This window comes from Pyxicephalus adspersus, chromosome 6 (assembly GCF_032062135.1).
Source record: "Pyxicephalus adspersus chromosome 6, UCB_Pads_2.0, whole genome shotgun sequence".
Classification (NCBI taxonomy): domain Eukaryota; kingdom Metazoa; phylum Chordata; class Amphibia; order Anura; family Pyxicephalidae; genus Pyxicephalus; species Pyxicephalus adspersus.
The window spans coordinates 91,585,528-91,599,057 of record NC_092863.1 but is presented as its reverse complement, the minus strand read 5'-3'; the positions used below and the strand labels follow the sequence as shown (position 1 = coordinate 91,599,057).

The 13,530-nt window shown below is 36.3% G+C and overlaps 1 long non-coding RNA gene across 1 annotated transcript; it reads left to right on the top strand.

Moving 5' to 3' along the window:
* The first annotated feature begins 5,071 nt into the window (after positions 1-5,071).
* On the top strand, positions 5,072-12,376 carry LOC140334296 (uncharacterized). The gene is made up of 2 exons (XR_011921505.1): positions 5,072-5,534; positions 12,148-12,376. It is a non-coding gene; the product is annotated as an uncharacterized lncRNA (long non-coding RNA).
* Positions 12,377-13,530: the final 1,154 nt, after the last annotated feature.

The window sequence follows — 13,530 nt, the reverse complement described above, 5'->3', positions numbered from 1 at the left end:
ACTATCTGTTGGATTTGCTGTGGCTGTTTTGGTCAACTACCTTGGGGAAAATGTACCCTAAATTAGTTTGTGTACCACTACTAGATCTAAATTATTAATTCACTCCTCCTACTGCTATGCACAGTACCTCTGCCCCTCTTTATAAACATGGCCATTGAAGATTGATGATAATTTATGTTTGAAATACCTTATTAGTTCTTGTTGAGGAGTATGCTACAAGTAAATAATAAGACTGATCATTATCCTAAATGCAGTATTTTTTGATAGGAGAATGGAATACCTAACTTTTATCGTAACTACCATTATATATCTACCAGGGACAATTGTGATACATGGGTGCCACATCCAATTCCTTACTATTATATTTACACATATTCAAAAGGACTTTAAAGGCATCTTTCCATCATGCCACTTCAAAGTTGAACAAAATTAATTTTACATTACTATTGTAATAATAATAGTACTATGTAATAATATTACATATTATCATTATTTTTTGCAAATATACAAATAAAATATATCAAGTCGCAATTTCAACATGTTTCGCAGAATCTGATTTCTCAGGAGTCTTGAGACTGTCATCAGAGTTGCACTGATACATATCAGCTTTAAAAAAACATATGAAAACATTAACTGACAAATATTTTGGTACTGTTTGATTTCTTACTGGGGAAAGACGGGCAGCGCCGGTATCCACAGGTTGCCTTGAACTTTTCTCTACTTATATTGTGAAAAAAACAGCCAAAATTAATTCCTTAAGTACCTCTAAATCATTTTTTGAGGTCTGATTCTAGTGATTCTATATTTGCAAATGTATCCTGCCCAGGCACATTGGCTGTAACTATAGGAATTGTAGGGTTTATGGGTGCTGCTTTTGGTGAACACTTCCTGCAGAACACTACAGCATTATGTGCATACAAAGATACAGCAATTGTTCAGCAAGTGTATGCTGCATACCCCAAACTTGAAAAAGCCCCACTAACATTCCCACCCAAATATTATATAAACGCTAAAAGACAACCCCCCAGAATAAAAGTCCAATTTATTTTAACCTTAGCAAAAAAAGAAAGAAGAATGGTAAATAGTGAACACAAAGAACAAAAGTGCAAAGACGTGGAACAGAGTTTGACAGCAAAACGCACTAGCTGCCAATATAGAAAAAAAACACCTGGCTGGTTGATGGAAAGTTAAGCAGACACTTACGGAAATGAGATTTTACTAGTGTGCACAACTACACAATATAGCTCTGTTCATCTGCCAACTCTTCCAATGCTTAGTCCCTGTTGTGGCATGGATGCACACTAAAAAGAAAAACACCCTTATCAAACACTTCTATTTCCTAGGATAGGTGGAAACCCTAATTTACTAGCACATAATTGAAATAAAGGCTAAGGAATAAAATCAGAAGGTCAAAGTCAGAATCAAGAACAAAAGTTCAAAGGCCAGTCTCACGAATAGCATTGGTTATGCAGTATGTTTATGATCCACAAAATCAGTTTGGAAAGATCCCTACAATAGGCCCAAGTTTTTTAAAGTAAAGATACATTTTCATTTTCAGGGAAGCTGAGTGATCCCGCAAACCTGGAATGGATTTCTTAAAAGTAATTGGCTATTTGTTAGCAAACTTTTTCAACCCTGGACCAGATCCATTCCAGGTTTGCTGCATTACCCAGCTTCCCTGATGAAAGTGTATCCTCTCCAGCCTTGGAGAGCTTTAATGATTCTGAAGTTCTACAAGTCTAAAGAATACAGACTATCTTGGGAGAAGCTAGGGGATCAGACAAACCTGAAATAGATCTTGCTATGTGGCTTGGTTTGTCCAAATGAAACTTTAGATTCAGTCATCCTATCAGAAGAAATGATGATGACTTTACAAGGGAATTCAAAATCAAAGCTGAAAAATAATGATGCTTACAATCTGGTGGACGGAAGACTAAACCAAAATTATGTGCAATACTTTGGATTTTTCAGACTAATAAAAATGTATTTTAGTGTCACGACTATGGACTTTGTACAGCATTGCGTAATATGGCGGCACTATATAAATACTGTGTAATATTAGTCCTGCACATCATAAACCAAAGGGAAATAAATTCATAATCATGTATCTCTTATTTTAAGGTTTCACTTGCTGAGATGCTTTATGGAGCGCACTGGTTTGTGACAACACTACAAATATACATTTACAAAAACTCCTTGCTAAAACAGAGCTAGATATATGAAGCTAACAAAACCGAGAACAGATCAGAGGAAAGAATAACTCAGGATAGAAGAGTGAGTGGGAGACATTACACAGTACACCTGACTGTGCAGAGTAGGCAGGCATTGACTTATCACCCGTGTAGCATTGTATCTGCAGATCCCATGATGGTAAGTATTTACTGTGGGTATCATACAAGATCATTTCCATGTGTTATTGTCCGCTCCACTGTCATGTTACAATTCTTTGTTTTTCACTGAAGTTCATTACACTGAAATATCACAGTTGTAATCATAAAGAACAGATTCAATTCGGACAAAAATACAAATGCTTAAAAAAGAGCAGCAGTTGCTGGTAGTTCTTGTACTTCACCAAAATGATCATAATAGGGTTTATCTATGAAAATACATGGAATAAGTCCAGTATTCACTCAACATTTCCCATTTTTGACCATGATTTAAACTTTCATTTTCTTGCTATTTATCACAATTGTATATATGATAAAAATTTGCTCTTGTCCATAGGGGAGAACAGATGTGTGAACTAGATGCAATGGGCCTGATTTAATAACGCTCTTCAAGGCTGGAGAGGATACATTTTCTTCAGTGAAGCTGGGTGATCCAGCAAACCTGGAATGGATCTGGTCCAGAATCCAAAAATGTTTGCTAACAAATAGAAAAGTAATTTTAAGAAATCCATTCCAGGTTTTCTGAATCACCCAGCTTCACTGATGAAAATGTATGTTCCCCAGCTTTGGAGAGCTTTAGTAAATCAGGCTCAATATGCCTTTTCATTCCCCAATACGTAAATATATTGGTACCTTCATAATCCTAATTCAAATGTTTATCTTCCTTTCTAAAAATGTGTAGACCAAACCCTAATCTCCACCTCTAACTCTTCCCCTGGTTATAGAGGTGTATTTGATACCCAGGCCCAGGGATGACAGCCTTGCTCCTATTGAATGCTACCCCCCCTTCTCTTAGAGTGTAAGCCTTGCGGGGCAGGGTCCTCTCCTCCTGTGTCACTGTCTGTATCTGTCTGTCATTTACAACCTCTATTTAATGTACAGCGCTGCTAAATATGTTAGTGCTATATAACTACTGTTTAATAATAATTTTAACTTCCCTACACTGTGCTCTTTGGGAGGAGGTAACATTTTGTTCACTGATTTGCTCACATATTGCAGAGAATTTTGCAAACAAAAAAAGAAAGAAATAACAAAAGTGACACCTGTGCATTATATACCTACCTGCTCCCTATTCAGATCTGTGATCACAACATCAGACCCCACTCAAAAATGAAAATAAGCACTCAGTCAAAATTTCAATGTCTCAATCTATCCAAAACTATCATTTACAACTTACATACCCTTTAAGTGTAAACATATTATGTACACAAGCCTTCACTGACTTACCTGCAGGTGCAACAGAACAATTTATCTTAAACCATGGACTTAAGGTCACACATACCTTCCAAAAACCAAGTCCAAAAACCTTAACATGAAATTGTGGCTGTATTTGGTATGCCCTGCTCCACTTGTTCCCTTGCAGATCACATTTATTAGCACATTTTGTACACCCCTTTCATATCTGTGGTGGAAAAACACACAGCTGGCTGTCTACCTATTGCAAATTGCTACGCACCCAGGAGCCACAAACCATTCTGCCAAAAGCAACTGTGTGGCCAAAAGTGATCTGTCATTTTCTTGACCCACAATCTGCTACAGCTATCTACATTAATGTGCAAATGGTTCCCAACTTCTCAAATTCACCTAAATTGGGGCGGCTGGGACTGCGGTTGAGCCTGCTTCAGAGCACTGCAGCTCACCAAAGGTCTAAAACTGCCGTTTCTGCAGCTTTTGTGGTTTCTGTATAGACCAGGGGTCGGCAATCTTTTTGGACTACTAGGCCATTTCAGGAGGTCAGGAAGGCACACTATTCCAGAAGAAACAAGGTGTCCAAGGAAAGGTTTTTTCCAACCAAATATGCAAGCGAGCAGCCTCAGTCTTCTGCTCATCCGCAGTGTAGTCTATGTATGTGTGCGCGTGCTTGGCATTGAAATGCCCCTTGAGATTGAAAGTGCTGTTGGTGTTGTTGCACACTAAACACAGGGCTTTGTTGCTGTGTTGGATGAAGAATAATTCATCAGTCCATTCAGGGTTTAAGACACGATGTTTGAGGTCAACCTTCCGGAGCCTGTTAGCTGCGCTTTGCTTCTGCTATTTAGGCATAGTAATCGGGGGTCACTGTGCGGGAACTCGCGACAATGCCACAATTTAATTAGGCCTGATCCAACAATAAAAAACTAGGGGGGCATTAGGCCGGATTGGAATACTGGCTAGGCCGTATCTGGCTTAAAGGTCGGAGTTTGCCTACCTCTGGTATAGACTGAACCTAGAACATGTGTAGTGCTGAGAAGAGTAATGATAAAGCCATGTTATTTTGAAATATTGTAACAACTCTGTTTCATTCATGTCAAATCAAAGAGGTGAACTTTGTTCTGCACATGAATCAGGAGCACCACAGCAAGTACAAAATAGTAATAAGCTGTGTTATATTTAACCCCTTGATAGCCCTCAGCACAACTTGGCTTTTTAAAGCCTTGTACAGACTCCAGTTTTCTGTAACTGGAAATGACTGTTCATAATCATTTCCAGTGACAGGAGAATAAAAAAGTACTGTACAGACATTAGTGTTCAGATCTATGATGGGCGAAAGACAAACCAGTGGCACCCCACTGTGCTCTCCTCTAAAGAGAAGTACAGCGGCCATTCCTGTTAATTTGTTCATTGATGCACAAGCATGGATTGATGAATAACATCAGGGACCGCTTTACACATTTAGATCAACAATCTGGCGTGTGTATGTAGAGTTAAAGCACAGTGACCAGCAGTCATTTAGTTACCTGAAATAAGCAATAGTTACAGGACATTTACGATTGAACTGCTTTGGCTGTGTTCCAAGTTTAGATTAGTCATTTTCAGGGCAGGTCTATCTGTTAAAGAGAACTCACCTTTGCATGAAATTATATGATTTTAATTGTCAGTGCCAGCTTACTAAATACATCAAAAATGATTTTAAAGAGAAAAAGCAAACACGTGAATCCAATCAGTGAGCTGTGTTTTAGCACCCTGAAGTTGCTCTAATAATCAGAAATTTGTCACTTGCAAGAGTTGACATGTTCTTCCTCTCAGTAGCCATAACTGATGTTAGATTTTCATTGCTGGATTTGTGATTGATGTGGATTTTCTTCTTTGTGCACTCATATCACAATGTGCATGAACTGCCATTAGTTCTATAGCAATTTGATGGACAGCCCACACTGTTGAGCAAAGGTATGGAGTCTGACAATATTATTATTGTTGTTGTTAATTACATATTTATATAGTGCTAACATATTTTTTTTAATTTCTTAAATTTGCATTATTAGGTTTCAATGACATTAGACAAAATTAGTGATATCAAATGAAGACATTTGCATTTAAAAAAACACACATTTAATATTCTATTTGTGAAAACAGAGCTGCTATAAATTACCAGCTTTAGTGTCTTTTAAATCTGTGTGAAGTTGTGTTAACATGTGTCACATGTTTGTTGTTTAAAGGCAACCCATTTAATTGAATGAGCTGTGAACCTAACAAAAAAGATGCATGCACAATAATGCATCATGAGGGTGTGATTTTAAAGAATTTACACTTTCAGATCAAGTAATAAACCAATTTGACATTCTTAAAGTCGTCTCTCCAGCCAGAGGCATTGTTAAACCTTGTGTCTTCAATGTTACTACAAAGACACAGAAATCTTTTTCTACTTGTTTAGCAGTATATTGTCACTTTGCCAGATCTCTAGAGTAAACAACCAGCAGGTGTTTCTAAGTTGATAGAATAGTTTAGATTCTTTGTTTAGAATCTTTGTTATGATCTTTAAGGATTTATGAGAGATAATACTTTAATTACTAAAGAGATTAAAGATATCATGTTAAGAATGTGTAAATAATTTGATATTATTTGTTTAGGACGGGTGCATGATATTGCTGTTATCCTATTGTATAAAATGTGCAGCAACTCCAATAGTCCAGAGAGACAAGTCGTCAGGGTTTATTAACAGATTTACAGACCAATAGCACAGCAATGACAAGTCAGGTTCATCTAACTCAGGGGCTGGCAAACTTCAGCCTTTAGGCCAGATACGGCTTAGCTGGTAGTTTGTTCTGGCCTAACGCCCCCTTGCCGATGCGGCTCTTGGGCCCCCCTGGTTGTGGCTCCCTTCTCTATTTACTGCGGCCGGCGCTAAAACTTCCGCCGCTGGGGTAAATAGGGAACATTCCCTCTCCTTCGTATGCATTGCTCCCGCCTACCCCTGAAATGGCCTAGTGGCCAAAAAAGTTTGCTGAACTCTGATCTAACTTATCGCATTAATTAATATATGAATTTTTAAAAAAATCTATAGTATATATACAAGTTGATATAAACCAAGGAGGGTGATTCTTATTTGTCAGTTGACCTGATGAATAGGATAATAAAAAAAGACAACTCTGCAGATTCCAATAGAGTAAGATCACTGTGCTATGTCATGTCATAATCCAGTAAGAGATTCCTAATGGACACATGGAATTTGGCTCCACCTGCCCGACAATCCTTTACCACTGAAATTAATTTCCCTGTATCAATCTGTTGTTGGAATTTAAATTTGCTGACTATGCTGTACTATGAATAGTGTTTCCAATGAAGAGGCTATATTAACGAAACACATTGAGAAGCTCATATATTTTTGTAAAACAAATGGTGAAAGGATTGTGTCTCATTGCATGATTTATATATTGTGTGTTTTTATTGTTTTAATTACGTCTTAATAAAGTGATTGAGTTTACTAATATATTGTACCCTAAAAGTCCCACTGATTATTTAGTGTTATTGCATGATTAAAGGATGTGTTGCTATACATACACCCAGTATCTCTGTGGTTGTGATTATAAAAAAAAAAAACTATGAAAGCATAGGGGGTCCCTATGACATAGAAACCTAATAAGATATTCAAAGAGCATTGACATGTTCTATGGATCACAATCAAGTAAAAACAATGCTTTATGAATTTAATTATGTTCAAACAAACAAAAAGTTTGTTACTTTCTTACTTCAAAAGACTCCCCCTATAAGATGTAATCAAATGTGTTTAACAAGTCTATTTTGTTAGTACATAAAAAGGAATGTAACATAAGCTACTTTGTGTTGTAAACATTCAAAATGGCAATATACAGGACTACAGGTAGCATTGGATTAAATACACATATTAACTAATGAAATAATTACATATTAAATTGAGATTTTTGGGATCAGGCAGGTCTTTAGGACAGTTGATGTCGCTAGGTTGAACATATGCTATTTAGAATAGGAAGCCTGGATGCCAAGGCATTCCAGCTTCCCCTGCGTGTCTGGTTCACCCTATCCTTGCCACTCCAGGTGGTCAAAGATTGAACAATGTACAAAGAAGAAGAAAGAAGATGAAACGCCATAGACAGGTGAGTGCAAGTAAAATAGTGGTTAGGCAGGTAAGAATATTTTATTGGAGAAGTGATACTGCCTGTATCATCTGCAATAAAGGAGCTGCCTGATCAAATTTTTTAAAAACTTTTTAGATTTAGTTCTGCTTTTTTGCAATTATTTATTAAATTTAGAAATTTTAATATAAAGAGATATAATACATAGATAAAATATATCTATATTTAGGATTGTTTTAATCATGCTATTGCAACTTTACTGAAAACAGTGGATTCTTTAAAATCAGCTTTATATTTCTAAAAATCTTAATTTGTGGTCACCTTGTACCTCAGACAATGGAATATGCACAGCACAATGGTTTGTTTTGTTTGTATCCAGGGCAACATTAAGAAAAAGTTTTATCATAACTGTTATAAAACTCTGAATCAGATCATCACGCTGCCCACCTAAAAGGCTTTTGTTTCAGAAAACCCTGCGTCATATTAAAACAAACATCACAATAATAAGATTACTTTCGGTAAAAATAACAGATGGAACCGAAAGGTAAAACCTGTAATTGCTGGCTGAAAATCATAGCAGGGTTTTGAAGTGCAAGGCCACTTTATCATATTGTTGGGAAGCTTTCAATGTAAAAGCACCTTCATCAGGCTGTCATGTGGGAGGAGTCTTTGCCTTGAAAGTCTTGATTTCCTGATTTTTAATAAGTAGAAGCAAAGGTTAACAGCTAATTTATTAGATACAATGCATAGAGTATACGTGAACTGATCTAAAAAAAATATATTTGTTTTCAAACAGTTCATTAGACATCCAGGTCATGATTAAGCTCGATGTTAAGCTTCAGGTCAGTGACAAATTCCACCCATTTTGGACTCCTGTGAACAGTCTCTATCTACCCCAGCTGAAGGATATAGACCTGATTTAATTAAATTCTCCAAGACTGCTTTGTTTGCTGGATCACCAAAGTTCTCTGAGAACTTTCATAAATCAGGTCCGATGACAGGAGCTTTGCTCTCCTCGAGCTCCTCATTGTGGATTAAAGTTGGCATGGAATGTGAAGCAGTGACTGCTAGAATGGATTGTTGTAGGTTCCTATTTAAACATCACTGGATCCTACAAAGGTAAATAATAATAAAATATAAAATAGATATAAAAAACAATAATGAAGATTTTTATTTCTCTCATGTGGTGGTATTATTTCTAGGGATTTTTTAACCTTTTCTAGACATGGGAAAGGGGTACTATGTACCCTACACATATTTTCCAGGGTGAAGGGATGGATATCTAGGAGTCTCTTTATTAAAGGGGGCTTTCAAATTAATAATAGCTACCCACCTGCAGACCCTCACAACACAGGGATTAGGTTGTGGGGATGAAGACGTCTCCCTCAACAATGGTCTTTGCCACTTTTGAAAACAGGCAGGGGTCTAGATTCTGCCAAAAGAGAATGGGGCTACATGCTTTTTGCCTTCTTTGTTTTCAGGCTAGCCAGATTCCAGAAGATTATTTATGGATAAGAAGAGGGGCACACACACTTGCCACCCCATGTCCTATCCAAAAACGTCCCAAGCCTATTAAAGTGTGTATTATAGGACCAAGTATCAGTAAATCTTACTGTTGCAGTCCACCAACTTAATTGGCTGAGCCATGATATAAAATGATAGGCAAAGTACAGTTCAGTATTGGTGACAGCTATCATTGGCTGCCAGCCTGAATTAGCTGAGCCATGTGCTATGCAGTGTTTTGAAGAATTTGCTTCTGTTATTGATTTCAATGGGATTTATTTTTGTCTAGGAATCAACCCGAACATTAGGGCCAAATTTAGGTGACCTGTTAGTGAACCTAATCGTCTGCAAAGCCATTAATTTTGGTCTGACTCCTTGGCCGAATGCAAGTATCTTTTGTTTTTTTTATATATTTTATTAGTTGATATTTTTTTATATTTTATTAGTTGTTATTGCATAGTTTTTTATTACATTGCATAGTTGTTATTGCATTGTTACATTGTTTTATATATCTCTCTTTATATCAGTAACAATTAATGTCTTCAAAATTTTCTTGCAAGTCTCTTTGTTATCTCTCTTTGCACACTTCAAATTTAAACCATAAATATTTATATAAATTGTCACAAATTATATCCGTGACATAACACACCTGTGGCCAGATAAAAGCCTCCCACATTGGTAGTTAGTGATGGGCCCTAAAATTACAGCGGTGGTCAGTGTAGTGGCCCTAACAATATTGCTCATCAGACATAAAATAGGTAAACTTACCTTATTTCTCATTCTTCTTCTCTCTGCTGCATTGTGCTCCATATTGTGTTGCTGATTTTCCCATTGGTTATTGATTGGTTAAAAGTCCCAAAACAATAAAAATGAAATATATGGAATATACTATATTAAACATACTATATACCACTATAAATACTTGACTACACACCTGCAATGTAACTAACACTTATCTTTAATGACCTAGATAATAACACTACAAATGCCAAAACACATGTTGCAAAGTTACTACCCACTGAGAAAGCCTAACTAGGCGAAACGCGTCGGGTGCAATTACCAACGTGATCAAATTATTTTCAATATACGGCATCAATATTGTATATATGTTGTGTTGAGTTGGAAAATGTCTAGGGCCGTATAAGGCCAATTTAAGAGTTTGAGGACCCTCAAAAAAGACGTGACGGTCTAATATCAAACCAGTTAAGTATATAGAATTATACATTGACATTGTGTGAATCGCTTTCTGTATTTAATGTATACTTATGTATGATCAAACTGTTTTGTATGACAAATGTAATTTAATTTGTCTGTGAGATCTGTGTACTGATGTACAATTAGTTGTTATACTAAATATAAGTTTTCTGCTTTTGTGCAAAAACCCTGCTCTCTTTTCTTTCATTTTTATTGATTTGTTCTATAATATTTAGGATCAGCACGTAGTCTGTTGAAGAATCTATGTATTTTTAGGTCTCCACCATGTCTCTCTTGACTAACTTTGTAAAAGTGCCAAAATACGAGCCGGGGTAAGGGATGTTGTGAAATGTAAATATTCTGCCTAAGCCATGATGTAATGTTCTCCTATCTTGCAGTTTTAGCCTTTCTACAGCTGGAACCTATGTGTCATGACTTAGTGGTTATCATTGATACGGTGTTCCCTGCCCCGTACCCCTGGTCGGAATGTTTGACTGATGTGTAATACCTTATGTTCGTTTGTTTGTCTGTTAATTGTATATGTGTATTTTTGTTTATTTTGAAAATTCAATAAATATGTATTTAGCAAAAAGTCACAAAACACATTAGTGTTGAAGGACTAACACCTGTGCAGATTTCAAGACACTCAAGTATGAATTATGGGATTGGAACAGGGAGGTTCCACAACTTTCACAACTCCATCCTGTTCCTGGGCAATCAACATTTGCCTTGTCACATCCCATGGTGATTCCATTAGGTATGTATCACTGTCCGGTGTCACTGTCTGTATCTGTCCATCATTTGCAACCCCTATTTAATGTACAGCACTGCATAATATGTTGGTGCTATATAAATACTGTTTATTAATAATATTAATAATAATAATATTGTATCCTACCCGTGTGAATTTAACTTATGGGGCAATGGGGAGTTGAAGAAAATACTTGGCCAAGCTAAAAAAACATTCTAAACATTACAAGAGCAAGTTATCCCCTTATCTATGCCTATTTCTACAGAACAATGATGTGCAGCCAGTGCTACATCATTGCAGAGTCAGTACTTTATAAAACCCATAGACTAGCAGTTCATTTATGTATGTTTTTTTTGCCTGTTATTTGTCTGTAAGAGTGGCTCTTACTTCAACAAACCATGTTCTGCATAACCTTTTTGCAGCAACATGTATGTTTATAATTGATATTATGTAGATGTCAGGCAAGAAAAACCAACAAAAAAACCTTACCTGTCATGAAATGGATGAGCCAGCATATGGCTCTAACTATCATATGTAAGCGGGGTTTTAAGGATATAATGCTTATAATTAGATGCATAGGGATACTCACATGTACTTCAAAGGCTTCAAAGACGTATTTAAAGTCTTCCGTTTTTTTTGATGTTCTTAAGAAATGAGTTACAGAAGCAGAACCAGTTTGTGGTTGAATTTATCAGCTTGCACCCAGTACATATTTCCTGTCAATGCCACAAGGTCTAGATTTGTGCCAAACAGTGGTATTAGGAAAACTGATCACTACATATTTCTTCCATATGGCTCGCTGGAGCAACCCTGCATACATTCATTTTTTTCCAGCAAAACAAGAAATCTGTTCACATTGTGTGTATGTAAAGTGATTTTAGAAGGTGTAGTTTAGGGAAGAGAGGCATGCCTATGTATATAGTTTTTAGGCTCCCCATAGCTGCGTCTGCAAAAAGTACCTGCAACCCTAACCAAGCATTAATCAGTCTGGTTTCCTTTATAGGTTTCTGCTTTAATAAGAAACATCTACCACTGGGAGAAGATCAGAAGAAGAACATGTCCTGTAGACATCAGAAAAAGATACACAAAACTTGAAATGAAACCTGGACACACCTCTGTAACTTCAAGCACCATGGAATAATTTATTCTCAAATTTCAGAGAAGAAGCACTGAAGAAAACCTCTTTTCACCTATCCCTGAATCCTATAAAGTATGTTGCACCTAATACACTACCCTGACTATTGTCCTGAATTTTTTGCAAATTATAGTCAATAAAGAGAACATGAATATAAAACATTAAATGAAGAAAAAGAAAATCTGTAACATCAAAGTATATGACATAAACCTATATGTTGGGTTCACGTAACAATTGGTGAACAGTAAATTCAAATTTGAGGGACCCAAAAATTCTCTGTATTTCAATATAAGTTTCCAATCCTTTCATGTAATTGAACAATAATTGGGAAAGAAAGGGATGAGTGAAGAACAGCTTTTTGGCAACTGAAATTATTTACTTAGAATTTATGAGGCTAACATACTAAGCCTAACATAGCTCAACTGGGCTACTGATGAGAAACATGTATAAAGGAAAACATAAATTATCAGAAATGCAAATAATAGCCAAACAATAGCTATACGTTCTGAGAATATATAGTTGTCTGCTTTTTTCAGACGCATTTTACCGTATGGCTTCCTCAGGGGAGGGTAGATACTTGACTGGTATATACAATAATAAACACGTGAATGAATACTAAGAAGGAATAACAAATAATAAATACGTAATAATACATACAGAGGTATATGTACAACCCTACATAACAATAACCGATGGTATTTACCATTACCATACCAATAAATGACAATAATAAATAACATGTATACATAATAAGTATATATATATATATATATATATATATATATATATACCCTTATAATTCTATACAATATGTATATGGTGGTCGAAAACAAGGACATCCCCACTAAATTTGCAGAGCTGTGCCCTAGTTTCTTCCTCACCTCCTGATGGAATCCGGAACATTAGGAAAAATACTGTTAAATGAGACAGTCTCTTCATTCGATGTTAAAGTTCTTCCTGTAAGTATAACAAGAGAAAGCTATTTGTAAGTAAGTTCAAAGGCCTTTTCCCAATCATCCTTGGTAACCATGTGACTCAAACCCCGGTGCCATTTTCTGATAAACCTAGGGCAGGAACCTGTATAGTGCTCCTGTGGAATTTTATTTTTATAGTACAACTTGCAATGGGGGGGGGTTGAGAAAATAGGAACCAATGACCCTACATTCTAAAGTAGGATCCACAAAATGCTGTCCTTGGGGCCATTTACATATCCCATGTCCACCCCACCATTGACAGAGATCCCTAGAGGAA